Source organism: Capsicum annuum, chromosome 7 (assembly GCF_002878395.1).
Source record: "Capsicum annuum cultivar UCD-10X-F1 chromosome 7, UCD10Xv1.1, whole genome shotgun sequence".
In the NCBI taxonomy this organism is placed as follows: Eukaryota; Viridiplantae; Streptophyta; class Magnoliopsida; order Solanales; family Solanaceae; genus Capsicum; species Capsicum annuum.
Window position 1 is genome coordinate 105,779,434 of NC_061117.1, and position 21,156 is coordinate 105,800,589.

Below are 21,156 nucleotides of genomic sequence, written 5' to 3' on the forward strand. Positions count from 1 at the left end.
ATCAATCAACTTGTAAATTGAAGGGGTTTTATCATGATTATTATGATAATTATCACATGCTAGGGTAAATCATTGGAATATGTAATTTAAAACATGAATCAAAACCTCACAACATTATGAACATGAATTTCAATTCTATTTGAATCATGTACATTCATAAATGCCCAAATCATAGATTTTGAAAAGAGATTCTTGAGATTCATGGGTAAGAGAGACCCATGAATCAACACATGACATATCTTAGTTCCTGATTTAGTGAAGATTAACGGAGAGACTTTCTTGAAATTGAATCCCCAATTAAAACCCTAGCTTGTTCTTGAGAGAAAATTAAGAGAAAACTTATATATTTTGGGTTCCAAATAGCTGAATCTTATGTTAAAGGGCTTAAATAGTGGTGAGAAATTGATCCTTTTAACCTTGGACACATCATTTAATTCCAGTGAAATTTTCTCAAATTGGACCCCTGGCGCGACGTGGCGCTATCACGCCGTGTCACTGGAATTTAGCAACTGGGAAATTTAGGGATGGCGTGATGCGGAGCCATCGTATTTCCACTACATTTGCAACCTGGAAGTTTGTTATGATTCGCCACTATCGTGGACCTCTATTGATATTTGACAATTGCCATTTTCTCCTGTAGCGCAGTGCTCCTCTGACAAATATGACGTTGTTTTACGACGGGAATTTGAAATAGTCATAACTTCTTACCCGGTTATTGGATTTAGAAAAATTTTATATCGATGGAAAGATTATTGAATTTCCCACATGACAAAAAATTAAAATTTTGAAAATTCTTCATGGAATAAAGGTCATTCTATTTATAAGCTAACACTTGACATTCTTGGGACAAAAAATTTAGTTAGGAAACTTTGGGGTATTACAACTTAATTATTTCAGACTTCTAATTAATTAGTAGTTGATTTAGTATTTATTTCAAACAATTTAAGTCAGGTGGGGGTTTTTCCCAGTGCCTCTCTAGTTTCAATTAGTAGAGGCTTGTTGGTCTACCAGATTTAGTATTCAGATTTTGTTTCAGTATTATTTTACCAAGACTATTGAGATTATTATGTTTCAGACAAACCAAGTTATTTTAGATAGACTTCCACATTTAGTATGATTTTCCATTCATATTCTTCTTTTTTGAGACCCAAACTTAGTAAGAAGAAGCCAAGGTTTGATCAAGACTACCTATAGTTTGGAGCACCGTGTGGCATCTCGGGAACTCAAATTTTGGGGCATTACAAACTTGGTATCAAAACCTAAGGTTTAGAGACGGCTATGGATTCAGACAAGCCACGTTTAGTAGAGTGTTAATCACTGGTGTGAAGCATGCCACATCTATGACCAAGAGGCTATGGAGAACTTTACGAAACTATGTCTTCTTTCATGATCTATCATGCATTTAGTGTCACTAGCTACTTCTAAATCATTCTTTCACGTGATATAAATTCTTTCTCATCGAGCTAATTTGTGCAGAAATAATAACCAACCACCTCAGCTTGCAGATTCTTTGAAAGAGAATGTGTCACATGCAGAGTTTCGAGCTATCTTTCAAGCATTAGCCCGAGCTATGATAGCTAATATTTAGGGCAATAGTCAGGATGTAGTCCCACTCCAGCAAGATGAGGACTTCTCCGCAGCTAAAATTTGAGATTTTATGAGAATGAATCTGCTAGAATTCTTTGGGTCAAAGGAAGGTGAGGACCCACAACTTTATCTATATGAGGTGAATAAGATCACTAAAATTATGCATGTTTCTAAGGAGGAGTGTGTATAATTTGTCATCCTATAGGTTGAAGGATGTTACATATGATTAGGTAGAGATGTGGAAGAAAAGTATAGGAGAGAATGCAACTCTCATGACTTGGCAGATATTTTAGGATACATTCTTAGATAAGTTTTTTCTAAGTGAGATGAGGGTAGCAAAGATAGATGAGTTCATGAACTTAAGGCAGGGCTCAATGACCGTGAAAGAGTATTGCCTCAAGTTTAATAAGTTGTCTAGGTATGCCCCTGATCAGATGGCTGACCCTTGGTCAATCATCCATAAGTTTGTGAGCGGTGTGTCTTGGGTGGTAGTTAAGGAGTGTAGGACTGTTATGCTCATTAGAGACATGGATCTTGCTAGATTGAAGATACATGCTCAGCAAATTGAGGAAAAGAAGTTAAAAAAAAAGAGAGAGAGTAAATAAGAGGGCTACAACAAGGTAGTTTGATCATGGTCAGAATTGGTATGGAGGAGAAAATCATTCGCAATTTTAGAATCGATCATTTATGCTCGCATCTTCTTCATTCAGTTTTTCGGTACCAAGAAATAGGCAGGAATAATGGGGTAAGTTTTTTATGCACAGATCTCAGAATAGAGTGAGTGGTAGACCTACCTATCGTTAGTGTGCTAGGTGTGGTAAGAATCATCCTGGTAAGTGTTAAGCTAGACAGAAGGGTTCTTTTAGTTGTGGTAAGTTGGGTCATGGTATTAGAGATTGTCTACATACTCAATAAGTAAATAGAGATGTTCATCCTCAGACTCAGGCTAATAGTGCAACAGCCCCTCTAGGTCGCCCAGCCCCTCCCCAAGGTGCATCATCCAGTACCTGTGGTGATCACTACCAGAATTGATTCAATGCTTTACCATCCTGCCAGGAGCAGGAAGATTTCTTAGATATTATTATTGGTATGCTTTGTGTCTTTCATCTTGATGTTTATGTGTTATTAGACCCCAGGTCGAGTTTTTCTTATGTGACCTCATTAGTTGCTTTAAATTTTAAGATAAGTTCTAAAAATAATCTCATTCTTTCATGGTTTCAACCTTAGTAGGTGAGTCAATTATTTGTAAATAGATCTACAAAAGGTGTCCTATCACTACCCTTTATAAGGTACTGTTAGTATACCAAATAGAGTTAGATATGGTTGATTTTGATCTTATTCTTGGCATGGATTGGATTCATTACTTTTATGCATATATAGATTATCGCACCGGTATGGTAAAGTTTCAGTTCCCAGATGAGCCAGTCTTTGAGTTGTTAAGTAATTCAATCTCTTCCAAAAGTCATTTCTTATTTTAAAGACAGAAAGTTGATATTCAAAGGTGTCATCTATCATCTAATTTGAGTCAAATACATAAAGTCTGAGACACTAATAATTCAGTAAGTGTAGTTAATGAGTTTGTTGATGTTTTTCAAGAAATATCCCAGGGATACCTCACGATAGGGAAATAAAATTTGGTATTGACCTTTTCCCAGATACTCAACCTATTTCCATCCCTTCTTATCATATGGCTCCTGCAGAGCTTAAGGAGTTGAAAGAGAAACTCAAAGATCTTTTAGATAAAGGTTTCATAAGGCCTAGTGTCTCTTCATGGGGTACTCCAATCCTATTCGTGTGAAAGAAAGATAGTCCGTTGCATATGTGCATTGACTATCATTAGTTTGATAAAGTTATAGTCAAGAAAAAAAATCCCTTTTCGAGAATTGATGACTTATTCGATCAACTCCAAGGTGCTAGATATTTCTCAAAGATAGACCTTAGATCCGGCTATCATCAGCTTAAAGTAAGGGAGTGTGATATTCGAAAGATAGTTTTATAACCTTTTATGGTCATTTTGAGTTTTTAGTCATGTCATTCAAGCTAACAAATACCCCAATAGCTTTCATGGACCTCATGAACCGAGTGTTCAAACAGTATCTAGACATGGTTGTTATAGTATTTATATATATGATATTCTTGTGTACTTCTGTAGTGAGGATGAATATCCCCAAGGGGGAGATATTGTAATACCCCACACCTTTTATAGCTAAAAACTACCCCTAGAATGTTAAGGGATAGCTTCCAAAATGAAGGATAATTATTTTATGTGAGATTTTCCAGATTTAGACCTCCCATTGTGTGAGAAATTTAATAAGCTTTCCAATGATTTAAGATTTGGCTAAATTCGACGACTGAGAGAGAAGTTAGGGTTTTATTAAGCTTCAGTTGTAAAACACCATGATTTAGGTCCTTAGCGCATTGTGGAGACGATTTAAATGACAATTCTCAAATTCCAGTGACACTCCATGATATTGGCACATCACGGAGAGGTTCCCATTCATCAGGATCCACTAAAACTCTGCGATTTTCCCACATCTCGGAGAAGCATTTTTGTTCATTTGTCCATTTCCAGTGGCTTACCATGATGGTGGCCAGCACGGTGATGGCCCAATTGGAAATCTAGTAGAGCATCATGATAGCATCACAGTGTCTTTCTAGGTCCCAGTTGGCAATATCCAGTAAGCCACCACGATCATGGCGCGTCGTGTCGTAGGCCAAATTCGGGAATTTTCCCTGTTCCAAGTAAAAATTTAAAAGGGTCTCTTTGGTCTTTTCCCAAGACCTAATCATGAATAACAGATGATTTAACCCATCCTAAGTATATTATATTCACTTTTCACAAAAATACTCTTAAAGAAAACCTTAGATCATCAAATTTCTCCCCAAAAATTCAAATTCCTCCAATAATTCTCCAAGGAAATTCAAGATTAAGGATTCCCAATACAAGAAATCTAAGAATTCATCTCCAAATCATCAATAGGGATCCAAGATTCAAGCTTCTCATTAAAGACCATCAATTGAGGTATGTGGGGTTCTTCAATAAGGATAATTCTTTCATCCTTGTGCCCTAAATTTATTTTAATTACAAATTTACTGAATCTTATGTGATTTCCGATGAAATTGAAGATAGGATTTATACCCATCATTGTTATTTACAGTCTTATAAAGTTTCTGATGATTTAGAAGTTGAATCACATAATTATGTTCATAGTTTGATACATAATGCATAAATTTCCTGATTTGAAATAATTTCTTAATGTTTACCTTATCAAGCATGAGCAATTTGATATTTTAATATGATATTTATGCCTAGGGTATTATCCCAAGATTGAATAGTATTACTTCAAGAAGGATGATGCTTTAAACATCTATTCAGCAAATTATTTTCAGTTTTCAGAAAAAGCTTTGATCTTTTGATCATCGATTTAGCTATGGAATCCACTTTACAAAATTCAGATCAGCTGTATTTATATATTTACTCAGATAAAAGCATTTCTTGTTTCATAATGAACCATTATACTAGTTTAAAGTGGATTTCCAATAGAATGAGCATAAAGACTAAAAAAGAGTAGTATTTAGCACCGAGTGGGAAGTGTGGGATGAGCGTGCCCTATCTTCTATCGAACTATGTAGCCAACGTAGGTACAGATTTTCATATTATTCCCACTCCAATGTGAATGAAAAATTTAACTAATGATCGATCACATAGAAAGTAGGTAATACTCCCTAGCAAGAGTATGACTCCTCTCTCCAACGTGAGGATTCCTCCTTAGGTAGACAAGAACGTTAGACGCCACGAATGCTCACATGGTTTATGTCGGTTAAGAGAACCTCCCTTCTAGTAAAAGTAAATAAATTATTTTGAGTATTTCCCTACCAGTAAAGAAGAGCTTTGAAAGAATTCCCTTCATATAAAGTATTTTTCCCATGCAGAATGAGTTTACATATTTCACTTAACCTATATATTTTGAGAATAAGAACAGAATACAGATTTCAGAACTAAGTTTAATGGCTCACAAGATTTATATTATGTGCTTTACTATTCATGATTTATGACCTTCTGATTTCAGATTTACTCAAGCCTATGTGAGTCATTGACATTTAGCATGTATGATTTTATAAATTGTGATGATATTTCTTAGTTATTGCATTCACCACCATATACTCAGTTCATCACCAAAGTACTGATCCACATATACGTCTATTTGCTATATTGTCTCATAATGTAAGTTCAGGTGCTTAGTGTCAATAGTATAGGTGACTTTTGAGCATCTCATCTGTATCTCTGCAGTTGGTCAGTCCTTATAGTTAGGGACTTATGTAACTCCCCAGATCTGGAACCTGGAATGCTACATGGTGCTCATGACCTCGAAGGACCATAAGCTAACCCATTACTGATATTTGTACCTACTTACTACATAATATATTATATGATTGTGGAAACATGAACTGAAAGGCCATAAGGTTCAAGAATGTAAAATAACTGATAAACATAAAACATTTCAAAGGGGTATTAAATACCCAAAACAAACTGAAATAACATAATAGTCTGGAAAACCTCTAACTGACTGAACTGCCTGAATGAGGAGTTGATGGTACATGTCCCCAACTAACTCTAACTAATAAATTACTTAATGAGATAATAAATAAATGATCATGTCCTCGAGAGATAAGGACTTACTTCTAACTCTGACTGTTGAGACTTGAATGCTACTGATGCTCTGGAGCTCGTGCTTCTGAACCTATGGTATAAGACACTATAGCACAAATACGTCAATACTTTGAATGTACTGGTATGCATAGAAGGTAGGCTGAATGCATGGGTTCATATGCATGAACAATATTGGCTAACTTACTAATATGAACGTGAGAATACAGGTATGAATTCATAGTAACTATATCTGAGATAGTGATAACATCAATTTATTGATAAGTAACATGACTGATAACTGAATTCGAATGACTGATCTAATTGATGACATGAGTGACTGTATCTGACACCACTAGTAAGGACAAGCTGTGAGTGAACCTCATCTGACATTGTCCTCAAAAGAAAATGGTGGGGCCCTCACCTGACAATGCTTATACACTTTATCAACCCTAATCTGACAGTGTTGATGTCTCAATCTAAGCTGGCTACATAGTTCTGGAATACAGGGATGACTTATAAGAATTACGCCCTCCTCTGACAGTGTATGTTCCCATCCTTGGATTTACTCGGTACTAATTTCTACTCCCATCTGAATAGACAGTGAACATGGATTACTAAACTAAATTGGACTGAATTATTGAGTTTCGTTGACTGACCGAATAGTACTGAGATTACTGTGTTACTGAGTTTTCCTGTGTCACATTGCTTCCTGAGTTCTATGGATCATGAATTGACTTAGGATATCGTGAAAACATGACACTAAAGCTAGGCACACAGGTATATTTTTTTTGGGTACAAGTACCCCAGTACTCGATGGAAGGAGACTGACAAGGCATGACATTTTTGAATACATGACTAAAATCAACAATATATAATCCATTGACTAAGACATTTCATCAAACACTTTACATAACTTATAAATGAATGGGGATTACATAATATCATACTAGTATGACATTTTTCCTTCACATAGTCATTTAATCAAACATGTGAGGGGCATGCTTTGGTTATACAATCATCAACACATGTAATAATCAAGGATACATCAATCAACTTGTAAATTGAAGGGGGTTATCATGATTATTGTGCAAATCATCAAATACTAAGGTCAATCATTGGAATATGTAATTTAAAACATGAATCAAAACCACACAACATCATGAACATGAATTTTAATTCTATTTGAATCATGAAAATTAACAAATGCCCAAATCTTGAATTTTGAAAATTGAATCTTAAGCTTCATGGGTAAGAGAGACCCATGAATCAACACATGACATACCTTAGTTCTTGATTTAGTGAAGATTGATGGAGAGACTTTCTTGAAATTGAATCCCCAATTGAAACCCTACCTTGTTATTGAGATAAAATTGAGAGGAAACTAGTATATTTTGGGTTCCAAATAGCTAAATCTCATGTTAAAAGGCTTAAATAGGGGTGGGAAATTGACCCTTTTAACCTTGGACAAATCCTTTAATTTTAGTGAAATTTTCCTGAATTGGACCCCTGGCGCGACGCGGTGCTATCACGCCGTGTCACTAGAATTTGACAATTGGGAAATTGAGGGATGGTGCGATGCGGAGCCATCGTGTTGACTCTTTATTTGCAACCTGGAAGTTTGGTGCAATGCGCCACTATCACGGACCGCTATTGAAATTTGATAATTGCCATTTTCTCCTGTGACGCTGTGCGCCACTGACAAATATGGTGTTGTTTTACGATAGAAACTTGAAGTAGTTATAACTTCTTACCTTGTTATCTGATTTAGGAAAATTTTATATTGATGAAAATCTTATTGAATTTCCTACATTACAAGAGCATCAATATGAGCCTGAGTATAGGGTACTAGGGTATAGTTGAGACGTACCTTTTCCAGTGACCAACCCTTTAATTCTATTTTGGATACGACTTATGGGTACTACTCATATGTTACGGGTATGCGTGGGGCAAGGGGAGTCGTATGGTGGAAAGTGTGCGGATGTCCAACCTTCTATTCTAGGTATGACTTGATGATACCACTCGTATAATTTGGGTATGAGTGAGGGGTCATAACTATACCTACCTGTGGGGAGTTTTATAGTTTAAGTTGGGGTTATTCTGGACATTTCCCCTCTTAACATACTTTGACCCCACGACTTAAAACACTCTTTGGACTTCATTAACCTACTATTCCCAAATCAAACACTCTCCAAAACACTATTAAACCACTCTCAAGTTCTTGGTTCAAAGAATGCTAAGGTTTCTTCAAGTTTGTCCATTAAGGCTTTGAAGGGTGGTTTCTCTCCGTCTTCCTTGTTATCTAAGTCATGTTAATCCTCCCTTATTGTTAGTTCAAAGTAAAATGATGTGTTCATGGATATTTTTCATGGTATTATTATTGTATTATTTTGGGGTTTTAAATATATGTTGGGGGTTTTGGTTACTAATGGTTTGATGATGTTTGCTCATGTTTTATTTATGTTTTTTTCATGTTATAATGTTGGTTTGAACATGTGGTTACACGGGAATGGTTAATTTGTTCTTGGTTTTGGTTTTGAAAATTATATACCTTCAAAATGTTTGTTAAAATGCCAATGAGAATATTTTTGTCACAAAGTTTGACTTTTATTGAAAACCTTGCATTGCATAATATGGTGATGGAACCTAAATTGGTTTGATTTAATTAAATCATTTGGAAAGGCCTTGATGTTCATGATTTTGATTGATTAGAACTCTTATAGGGTACATGGGAATCCCCTAAGTGTTGGCTAATGACATTACCTACAAGCTATAGTCGGTATGATGATACCACTTCGTAATGTCTTAGTAGTTAACTTCTCAAATTGGTGGTTTGGTTATGTGTTACAGTTTCTAAATGGGAAACAATGGCAGGTTGTGATAGCTAACCGTGAAGGTGCGAGTCTAATGGATGGGAACTGGAATCTTATGTTTGCTGACATGAGGTTTGGTCGTCATCACCTTTTATTTGTAGAGTACATGGGAATTCCCTAAGTTTATACATGTATATATGTATCATAGAGGGTGAAGGGTACACTAGAACCGCTAGCCCCTATGATATTACTGATTCATGTTGATACATGTACTAGGGCCCATTAAGGGATATCACATGACCCATATAGCCCATGTATAGTTTTAGGACGGTCAAGATACACAGTCCAGGTTAAAGATTTAAATGCATGTTAAACCCACTTCCCTTTTCCATCATAATATATATATGTATGAATGTGATTGCATTTGGATATTTACTTTGGTTTTGAAAAATAGCATTACTTTATACTTATTCCTAAGCATATGTAGCACTCACCCACTAACCTATCTTCGGGCGTTGTAGCCCCACAAGATGCAAGAACCAGCCATACTACTACTCCTACTTAGTGAGTTGGACTCGCGGACAACATTTGTATCAGATTAAATTTCATGCTATAGATATCTTTTTATGCTTTTATGTATTTCCTGTACTTTGGTTTTGGCTATGGTTGGGGGCATGTCCCAATTGGATGTTCTTGGTTATAAGATAGAGGCTTTGTGTGACTATTTTGAGCATGGGAGTTTCAGTATTGGTGTCAGCCTTGGCATTGGTATTGGTATTGGTGCTACCACCGATTGGATGTTTATATGCTTATAATTATGGATTTTATTATTTTCTTTGATTATTTATTATTCTATCTTGTTATATGTTTGGAATTCATCCAACATAGGGTGTTGGGCAATTATGGTTGGGTATTAGGGGTGATCTCCAATCCCGATTAGACTTGAGGCACCTTACACGACTAGGACATTGATTAGGTCGTGTTAGTAAACACTAGGGTCAACTTAGCCACAACATGAGTGACAGGTCACTCACATCCCACTAGTGTAACTAAGGCATCCTTATGTTAGCCATGAGATATGCAATCGAATTCCGCAATGTTCAAACCCACAAGTCAAGCATTTTAATCTATAAGTTCAAGTGACTAAATGATGCAACTGAACCCAAGTTTTACCATGTTTCAATCCATCGCCTAAAACACCTCTGAAATCTAATAAGATGTAATAATTATAATATAACATAGGTCAATCAAACAAGGTACAAGCCTAACTACCTCAAATCCATGGAAAGATCATGAATAGCAAAACCTTCACATTTCCTTTTCGAGAACATTCATCAAGTTGCCAAGCTATCAAAAACACAATTTACACATTATAACAAGAACATTGATACCCAGATTGTACCATTATGCTTTGGGTCCAAAAAGGACACTATCAACCTAAGTAGGTCCAACTTATGGAAAATAAATTTTTGAGGTCAACCGAATGTTCATACACCATCAAAGAATCATAAACCTCAAGAAATAGATGAAGATTGAGCTTATTTAGGGATAAATCAATCCTTTAAGCTATTTGGAGTTTTAGTGAAGAATTTATGAAATCTAAGGATGAAATGGAAGGATTCTTACCTCAAATACATTGTTAATCATGAAAATATGTGTTAATTATGATCCCTAAGACACTCCCAAGACTCAATTTGAGTTTAACACACCATTCTATGGTTTCTTGGTCTCATAAAAGAGAGAAAAGTGTTCATAATGCATCCTAAAAGGCCTTTAAATGCCTTTCCCAGGCAATGAGATATTGAGATTTCCATCAATGGACCATGATCATGCTAGGGAGATTGTCATCCATTCTTATGCGATCGCGACATCCTCACATTGCACTAGGTATCAGCTGAAACTTGGAAGAAATTCCAAGTTTTGGCCAATGCTCTGGGATTTATTAAAAATCCAATATAGGAAAATGAACTATGTAACCATACTAAATTTGATGTTTTGGATGTGTTGGCGAAGTTGGATTTCCATTCTAGGTCATTTCGACCAAATGTGGGTCCCATACAAAAATTTCAAATTTTTTAAATTTCTAGCTAATAGGTTGAAAAGAGTTTAATCTTATTGGTACCGTAACCAAAGGTATACTTAGAACAAAATATATATTCTATAGCTGCTGGCACAGTCAAAATTTGCATCCGAAATTATTTTATTAAAATTTTTACCTGGTGTCCATTTGGAACTTCCAAATACTTCTAAATAGGGATTTGACTCTAAAAACCAAATAAAATGCATGGTAATCGATTTATCATTTCTAGTAAGTTGTAAATCACTTGGGGCATATATAAAAAATCGTTAGTGGCAAAAATAAGTAGAAATATGGAAAATAACCTAAAGGGTCATTATAAGAAGATATTGGGTAGATTCTTGAGAGTGACTACGCCTAGGTTTTCTGGTGCAATGAGCAAGAATATGTATGATTTCATAATTTCTTATGATTGTATGCTCTATATTTAGGTTTAGTTGATACTCATAGTGTAAATTACATTATTTTTTAGTTAGACTTGGTAGCTTAACATTGGTGAAGAGATTAGCTTAACTCTAGGACAACTAGAACTTCCCCTTTGTTATGGACCCAATACTCTGAGATCTTCTAAGAGAAGTATATGCCCCACAATATCAGAGATGTTTTAAGGGATCAGTCATTGAGTTTGGTGCAGGGATCTATGATTTTTGTGGAGTATAAATCTCAATTATATAAATTGGCGATGCATGCTACTTCTATTTTGACTACTGTTTATGAGAGGGTTTGTCTAAGGATTGAGACTTCCTCTTTGCAAGCCTACACAAAGTTTGGTTTCTATAGGTAAGTCATTTTCTAAGGTTTATGGTTGTTCTCAGCTTCTAGAGGAGATGCATGATCAGGCTTAAGCAGGCATTAATAATAGGTTGTGATACTAGGGTAGGTTTAGTAGGAGTCGTAGTAGCTCATAGTTAAGATGTAGTGATTCTAGGTAGGTACCCTCTGTGTAAGACAAATCAGCATCAGGGTTAGTTTAGTAGACCCATTCAGGCCATACTTTAAATTGCCAACGGAGCCTAGTCTGGCTTTTTTGATCGTCCTGGTCAGAAATGTGGTCTGTCTTTGAGGGGTTTTTATTCTAGTTGTTTTATTCATGAATGTTATTCAGGTTTAGCCGAATCTTCTAGTTATAGTTTAGTGCCCGAGGCATGTTATTTGGAGCTTTTTGTCCTATCTCAAAATAGTGCCCCAGTTATGGTACTATAGTTTATTCTATTCAGAGTGTTATACCAATTTAGGTAGTTAGACCCCAACTAGAGGTGGTATCCAAGGTCATACAGGTAGCCCCTAGGGTGCTCATGGAGGATCTCAGGTAGGTAGGATAGGAGGTCTATTAAGAGCCTATCCAGGAGGTGGGCATGGTCAGTTGTATGCCATACCTACTAAACTAGATGTTGAGTTTTCAAATGTGGTTATCATATGGATGATGTTGGCGTATCATCAATCGACTTTTTTTTTGTTTGATTTGCGATTCAATTATTCTTATGTGTCTACATATTATGCTCCGCAGTTAGAGTTATCTTTGGATTCATTATCTATTCTATTACATGTACCTACTCCCATGGGTGATTCTTTATTAGTTGATCAGGTTTTTAGATCATATGTTGGGACTATTTGAGAGTTTGCACTCAGTGAACTAACTTTCAGGTTATTTTCAATATTTTAAATTATTTTCATCATTAGAGATTTTATAAAGCCATCCCAAGTTAAGCTATCTTTAAACTGTAATTTAGGTGAAACAAGCTTAGTTATTCATGTCTTAGGTGAATTAGTTTCATGGCTCATGCTCAGGATGGAAATTTCATTTGTTTCTCAAGTTAGATATAATTGTCTTAGTCACTCACGTTCATTGTTGTATTTACCTTAGTTTCTCAAGTTAGGTGAAATTTACATAGTTGCTCTTACTTTAGGTATGATTGACTTAGTTTTTCACGGTTGGGAGTAATTTCTATCCTAGGGATAGTGAAACATATATAAATGGACTTAGATTCCTTAGCCTTGTCTATATTAGAATTTTCCTACAAGATGGATTTTGGGGATTAGAAGTGGACACCTCTAGATCACTTTAGGCAAGGACTTTTGATAACTTGTTATATTTATTTACGCATGTTATATGATGTGTGAGCTAATGCTAACACATTTGAGGCTTTTAACTAGAAATAATTGTAAAGTCTTAAGCAACTTTTGTCCTTTTTGATTGCTTTCTCTTTGATAATGTAGGAAAGTCAAGATGCAAGAAAACCAAAGACAATAAGAGCAAAAGACGTGAATTTGGAACAAGTTGCCATGAAAATATAGTTGATGACTTGTCTGATAAGTCATCAAATCTATGATAAGTTATCAGAGTCATCTTCAGCTGTAGATAGTGTGAGAAACTTAGAGCAGAAGTGTGACGACATCTCTGATAAGTCGTCACAATTCTGATAAGCCGTCGAAAATGCCGTCAGCCTAAGAAAGTACATAAGTAAAGAAGTGATGATATTGTCTGATATGTCGTCAAAGTCCTAATAAGTTGTCAGGATTACCATCAGCCTTAGGCAGTGTTCAGAAGCTGAGTTGAAGAAGTGACGACATTCCGTGATAAGTCATCAAATATTTTATAAGCCATCAAACTCATCGTCAGCTGAAGAAAGTAAGATATCAAATACAGAGAGGAGTTGACAACATGTCTGATAAGCCGCCAACCCCCTGATAAGTCGTCACATGTTGTCGTTTACCTGTGTGAGAAAAAACTGTATGCTATGATTTGATTCCTAATTTAGCTCAGGGTATTTAAGGGAAAGTTTTTAAGTTTTATAGGAGGCGGACATTCATCTTGAAATTTACGACATTAATCCATTTTCTCTCTAGTTTTAGGGTAACCTATGGAACTTATTCTAGAGAGTACTTTACTTCTCTTTTGTCTGTAAACTTGGATTTCAATTTTCAATTGTTTGATTTAGTTGTGGGATATTCTTCTTGAATTTGGGAAGAGAATCAATTTCTGACTACATCTTTTGTAATTTTAATAACTTTGAATTATGAATTCAATTATTGTTATCGCTTTCTCTTACATGTAGAACTAAAACCCACAACTAGGGTTGTGGATCTATGATTACTCCTGCATTGTCTTAATAGTTGGTTAGGGTTCGAGTGACTGTGGGAACATATTGATAATTCATTTGTATTAATTATTTTTTTGGTTGCCAACAATATATCTCGCCTTATTTTGATTTGCTAGAACTGAGAAATAAACTAAAGGTAGTGAATTATCAATGAGTATTTAGGAAGGTTAAGTTCCCATCTAATGATTAATTTTGTAACAAGATTAATCAACTCTAAATAAAAACTGTATGAATAAAAGGTTCCTAAGTTTGAAAGAATTAAGGAACTCAACATCTAGGTAGGTTGAGAAACACTTAGATGAACTGTCGATACTGATAATTTGGTGTTTCCCATAAGTCACGAGAATCCACTACTACAACTATTATTCAATGGAGGATTACTAATCATAGTGATCACAACTCAAGTTTCTCTATATCATTGATTTGAAATATTGCAGTTTAAGCTTTTTCTAAGGCGAGTTGAAGTGTTAATAACTTTTGTTCAATCAATAAAAAAAACCCCCATTTTATCTTTTCATATCAATTATTTAAATTTAACTTGTAACTATTGTTTTAACTTAGTTTAATCTCCACTCACATTGTTCCTCATTGATTCGACCACGAATCTAAAGTTGCGCAAATATATTGACAACGACCGCGTTGCACTAAATTGACATGTAAGTTGAGCGTTATCATTATACCCTGATTAATGTTTAGTTTAGGACTTGAGGAGGTTGATTTTATCTAATGAGTATTTTAGTTGGATAGAAAAGATTGATTCTAATTCTGAGTATGACTAATAATATGTGTAACACCCTGAAAGTATCCCCTGAATGTCACACGGTGCTTAAAACTACGAATAGCCCAAATCTAACCCATGATATCGATTTATCTTAAAACTCGCTTGAAAGTTGAACTAACATATGTATAAGGATTGAAAGAAAACAACTTAATATCTCATTGTCAACTAGTAAATTGGAATTCTTAAACAAACTTCTTTAAATTAAAAGATACATAGTCTAACAAGCCTCTATTGATAACTCGAAGTCCACAGGGACAATTTTAATACTCCGTACCTTTTCTAGCTAAAATCTGCCACTAGAATGTTAAGGGATAGTTTTCAAAATGAAGAATAATTATTCCGTGTGGAATTTTCTAGATTTAGGCCTCGAAAATTTAAAAAGCTTTCCAATGATATAAGCTTCGCCTAATTCGATGACCGAGTGAGAAGTTAAGGATTTTTTAAGCTTCAATCGTAAAACACCGTGATTTGGGTCCTTAGCGCATCGCGGAGATAGTTTAAATGACAATCGTCAAATTCCAGTGAGACTCCATGATATTGGTACATCGTAAGTAGGTCAAATTTCCAATTCGTCAAGATCCAGTGAAACTCCGCGATTTTCCCGAATCGCGGAGACGCCTTTTTTCCGGTTTGTCCATTTCCAATGGCTCAACGCAATGATGGTGCATCGCAGTGATGGCCCAAATGGCAATCTAAAAGAGTATCCCGATAGCTTCACGTCGTGGTGTCTTTCAAGGTCCTAGTTGGCAGTTTCCAGTAGGATACCGCAATCATGGTGCGTCGCGCCGTAGGCCAAATTCAAGAATTTTACCAGTTCCTTGTAAAAATTTAAAAGGGTCTCTTTGGTATTTTCCCAAGCCCTAAGTCATGAATAATAGATGATTTAACCCATCCTAAGCATATTGCATTCACTTTTTACCAAAATACTCTCAAAGAAAATCCTAGATCATCAAACTTTCTCCCTAAGAATCCAAATTCCTCCATTAATTCTCCAAGAAAATTCAAGATTACAGATTCCCAAAACAAGAACTCTAAGAATATATCTCCAAAGCATCAATATTAATCCAAGATTTAAGATTTTCATCAAAAATCATCAATTAGGGTATGTGGGGCTCTTCAACAAGGATAATCCTTTCAACTCTTTGCCCAAAATTTGTTTTAATTACAAATTTACTGAATTTTATGTGATTTCCCATGAAATTGAAGATAGGGTTTATACCCATCATAGTCATTTACAAGCTTATAATGTTTCCAATGATTTAGAAGTTGAATTACATTATTATGTTCATATTTTTATAAATAATGTAGACAATTCAAGATTTTAAATTCATTTCTCAAAGTTTACATTATCAAGCATGAGCAATTTGATGTTTTAACAAGAGACTTATGCATGGTGTATTATTCGAAGATTGAATAGTATTACTTCATGAAAGATGATTCTTTAAATATCTTATGAGAAATATATTTTCAGTTTTTAGAAAAAGTTTTGATCTTTTGATCATTGGTTTAGCTATGGAATCCACGTTACAGAATTCAGATCAACTTTAGTTACTGATTTACATGGATAAAAGCATTTTTGGTTTCATAATGAACCATTATACTTGTTTAAAGTGGATTTCCTATAGATAAATTTAAAATACTTATTTTGTATGCACTTAAGGATATAAAAGTAGTAGATATAAGAAAAATCATATTAGAAAAAGCATTTGGTAAATATTATATGACTATAATAAATTACATACCATACCTACCTAACTACTCTTACAAATACTTACCATGATAAATTACATATATCTAGAATTTTTGGAAAAAGATATGAGAAACATACAGTTAATAGAAAAACAGATGAAAGTAAATTTAGACAAATACGTGGAAACTAAAGATATAAAATATATAGAATTTCTTAATGAAAATATGCAAGAACTACTAAGACTAAAACAAACAACTACAAAATATTATAGTAAAATATTTAGTTAATTTTAAATGATAGGTAATCTTAAAGTCTTAATCTTATATATACGTAGAGATATAGAAATTATAGTTATTAAGAAAATAATATTAGAAAAAGTATTAGACTATGAAATTGAAACTGTAAATTGGATAGCACAGTTATACCTGGATAATTACCCAGACGGATATTATTCAGATTAAGAGATGTTAGCATATATTAGAAAAACTAGAGAAAATCAAGATAATCTAAATAAAGAAATTAATTATAGTAATCGAATTAGAAATTCTGTAACTCTGCAATTACTACAGGATAAAATGATAGACTACAAATATTTAAAATATTGGAGAGAAAATATGGATGAAATAATATCACAAAGTAAAATATATCCATTATATATAATAGATCTATTTTACTTTTTATCTTTACAAGTTAGTTATCCGCACCCCCACTACTAATGGTATCAGAGCCCCATTATTTAAAAAATACAGCAGTAGCATATATGTTTGAATTTAGATTGGATTGGATTAATTATGACAAGACCATTTAAAAACAAATAAACTTTTAGAAAAGTTAAAGAATCTTTAATTAGTAATCATTCAGAATATATAAGTCTAAATAAAACAAAATAAAACCCACAAAGATTAGCCTACCTAATTACCTTAATATCTAGTATTGAAGAAAAATTAATAATCCATTTAAAATCTAGAAGAATAAGACACATACCACCTAATTATGATAAAATCAGATTTAGATATCCACCAAAATATTATAAATATGGTTTAAATGAATAAAGTACAAAAATACAAAGAACTAAAACAAATTATTTCAGAAAAACTTAAAGAATTAAAAATAAGAATAGAAAGACTACATTATAATATATTTGCCGGAGTGAGTGAAAACTCAATAAATACACAAAAAGATGAAATATCAAAATTAGAATCACAAATAGATATTTTAGAATATATATATCAACTTGAACTATTCACAATAAAATGAACAAAGAAGAATTTATAATAGATGAAAAAATATATGAAAATCACGAAGGATTAAAAATAAAAATAGTATTTTCTAAACTAGGAAGAAGATAAAAGAAAATAGGTGAACATTTATATTTAATGTTAGAAAAAGAAGAATTAAAATTAGAAGATAAATTGACAGCTATGGTAAGAATAGAAAGAGAAAATGAAGAAATAGATAGGAAAAAGGAAATAGAAAAAATAAAACAACAAACTACAAAAGAAATACGAAAAATAGAAGAAACTAAAAATAGTAGGATTGCTGAATTAAAAAAAAAAAAACTACAAATGTTAAAAAATTTGTATGAAGAAAGACAAAAGGAAAAGGAAGAAAAAGATAAAGAACAAAAATTACTAAACGAGATAAATCAATTTAAAGAAAAAATAAAAATAAACAATAAAGAAATAAAAAACAAGGAATTAGAAATAAATAATATAGATGTTGAAGAGACATATAATTATGATTCAGAAGATAGTGAAACATATACAGAAATATTAACAAATACAAAAAATTTAGAAATCAATGAAAAACAAGAAGTAATCAATGAAGAAAACTTAGAAAATATCAACACAGAAATAAATACTCTTGATAAAAAATAAAATAAAAATATAATACCTAGAACATCAGAAATAAGAAAACCTACATATTATAAGAATAAGTTTAAAAGATATAATTTAAAGAATGAATATGACAAATGGACACCAAAATAAATAGTTAATAAAAATTATAACTTTTTAGACTTAGACTGTGTAATAGATACAGAAAAAACAATACAATTATGGATAGGATGTATGACAAAATAATTATTAGATAATAATATAAACATAACAAATGCACCAGAATATATAGAAAGAACACTAATAGGAACAGTGAAATTATGATTTTCAAATTTAACTGAAAATAGAAAGAAGGTATTAAGAACTAACAAACCTACAGAAGGAACATCATCAACAACAACTAAACTAACACCTATAGAAATATTAAAAATATATGAAACAGCTATAAAAGATGAATTTGGTAGTATGACAACAATAGAAGAAGAACAAAATGAAGAAAAAGATACAAATAGGAGTTTAAGGTTAAAATTAGCAATATGTAATATGTGTTATATAGATGAATATACTTGCGCATTTAAAGAAATATTAGTATAAAGGAGCATATAATATAGAAGAAAGTAAAGAAATAAGAAGATTATATTTTGATAAATTACCGGAACCATTTAGTTCAAAGATAATAAAGAGTTGGGAAGAAGCTAAAATAGTAGATACTCTAGGAGCAAGAATAAAATTTTTACCACAATGGTATAGAAACTTATGTGAAAAATATAAAGAAGAATTAAAAATGAAAAAACATTGATAAGAAATTTAGCATGTTGCAAAGATAAAATAGCACCCCAATTCGGATGTGAAGAAAGATATTATAAGAAAAGAAAAAGACATAAGATATATAAGAAATATAAAAAATCAAAATATAAATACAAGAAACCAAGAAAAAGATATTATGCAAAAAATTATAAATACAAAAGACCATATAGAAAAAAGAAATCTATAAAAGAATGTACTTGTTATAATTGTGGAAAATTAGGACATTTAGCTAGAGATTGTAAATTACCTAAGAATCCAAAAAATAAACAAATATCAGAAATAAAAATAGAAAATACAGAATATATGCTGATAGATTATATAGATTTTGAATTAGAAAGTGAGGATAGTATATATGAAATTTCAGAAAATGAAACAGATAATGAAATAGATTGTGAAATAGATTGTGAAATAGATGAATCAAATGACTGAAGAAGATATAAAAATAATAACAAAGGAAGAATATTTAAATGATGAAAGAACAGACCAAAAAATAATATTTGACAGTAACATATTTGATGAAATTAAAAGGAAAAAAATTAGACTTAAGTGTAGAAAAAATATTTAAAATACCAACAATAAGAAATCTATTTACTAAGAAAAAAGAAGAATATTCTGTAGTATGCCAAAAGGAACATGTAATAGAATGTAGATATGCAAAAGGTAAAGCTAGTATACCACTAGTAACAAAAAGAATAATTAATAAAGAGATAAATGATATAAAAAGTAGAGACCCAATAAAATATGTACACCTTGGAGGTACAGAGATATTAGTAAAAGCATGTTTTAGAGAAGGAATAGATACACCAATAGAATTATATTTAGTAGATGATAGAATTATAAAACCTATAGAAAAAAACATAATAACTCCCATTAAAGGAAATTTAATATACCAAAAATTTAAATTTGTAATAATTGCAAATTATTCAGTAGTGGTAACAGATAAAAATATAGATAAATCATTAGTATTATATTGAAAAATATCAGGAATAAAATTAAACCCAGGAAGTAAAATATTTACAGCAAGATGCAAAAATTTATATGTATTACTAACAAAACATAAAATAACAGGAAAAAATAAGATTAACAAAATACGAATAGAAAGTCCATTCGAACAAATTGTAAAAACAATAGATTATAATGATTATAGCTATAGGGACATAGATATAGAAGAAAATTTAGAAATAATAAATGATAGAATAAGTACAATGAAAAGAATAGCTGATGAAAAACCAGAATCATCAAGCTCATAAAAAAGAACAAGTTATGAAATAAATTCAACAAATAATTTAAACCAATATTATATAACAGGAAAGGTAAATGAAAAAGAATATTTAATACTCTTAAATACAGGACAAGAAGAAAATTATATATCAAAATACCTAAAAAAACTAAAGAAATAAAAGCTGATAATGATATATGTCCAGATCTACCAAGAAGTTTAATAAATAGTAAAAATATAGCAGAAAAAAATAATAATAGGAATTAGAAAAATAAAAATAGAATTTGAAGTAAAGGAAGAAATGCAAAAAGAAGACATAATATTAGGAATAAAATGGCTAGAACAAGTAAAACCATATAATATAGAACATACACAATTTACCTTAACATATAACAGAGAGAAATTATTCTTAAGAAGAACCTTAACATAAAATGAAAATATATGTATTAATGAAGATAGTAGTAGAAGGATATTACAGTAGATATTATACGCCCATGATAGATACAGGAGCAGAAGCTAATTTATGTAGATATAATTGCTTACCAGAAAGTAAATGGGATAAACTAAAAGCACCAATAATAGTTAAAGGATTTAATAA